Source organism: Pteropus vampyrus, unplaced genomic scaffold, assembly GCF_000151845.1.
Source record: "Pteropus vampyrus isolate Shadow unplaced genomic scaffold, Pvam_2.0 Scaffold248, whole genome shotgun sequence".
NCBI classification, from domain to species: Eukaryota; Metazoa; Chordata; class Mammalia; order Chiroptera; family Pteropodidae; genus Pteropus; species Pteropus vampyrus.
Genome location: NW_011889029.1, coordinates 459,029 through 459,613, shown reverse-complemented (window position 1 = coordinate 459,613; position 585 = coordinate 459,029). Strand labels below are relative to the sequence as shown.

The window sequence follows — 585 nt, the reverse complement described above, 5'->3', positions numbered from 1 at the left end:
GGCTCGATTTCTGGACCTCCCCTGCGGGACGGGACACAGCTGCCACCGCTGTCTTCTTCCCGTGCACGTGGCTCCTCACACACGCATCTCGGGTCCCCGCGTTTTGTGACCTGCACTTGGCCCCTGCTGGTCCCCGCTCGGCAAAGCCGGGGCGCGCCCGGGCTGTCGTCCGAGATTGATCCCCTTCAGGACTGAAATTTTTTTTTTACACCGACAGCACCCGGTCTTCCTAGGGGGTCTCCCCTCCAAGTACCAACCAGGCCCGACCCTGCTTAGCTTCCGAGAGCGGACGAGATTGAGCACATTCAGGGTGGCGTGGCCGTCGAGGACTGAGGCTTTCCATGAGGACCCACATGGTTTCATCGAATGCAGGTCGTCATAGCCGAGCCCGGGGGTCTCTGTCATCGCCACGCTCAGGAGCCGAGAGATGCCCTTCATCATGGCATCGCGGTTCCGGTTCGGAAGATGAGACTCGGGGAGCTCCCTGGGAGACGACGGGCCCCATTCTCCTTCCGCTTTTCCGATTTCTCCTGTTAAATGTGTCCCCTTCTCTCCTCACATCGGAATGCGCGTCATACTTATATC

The 585-nt window shown here is 60.2% G+C and overlaps 1 pseudogene; it reads right to left on the bottom strand.

The window, feature by feature from the left end:
- Positions 1-208: 208 nt before the first annotated feature.
- On the bottom strand, positions 209-327 carry LOC111729133 (annotated as a pseudogene).
- Between the last annotated feature and the right edge of the window lie 258 nt (positions 328-585).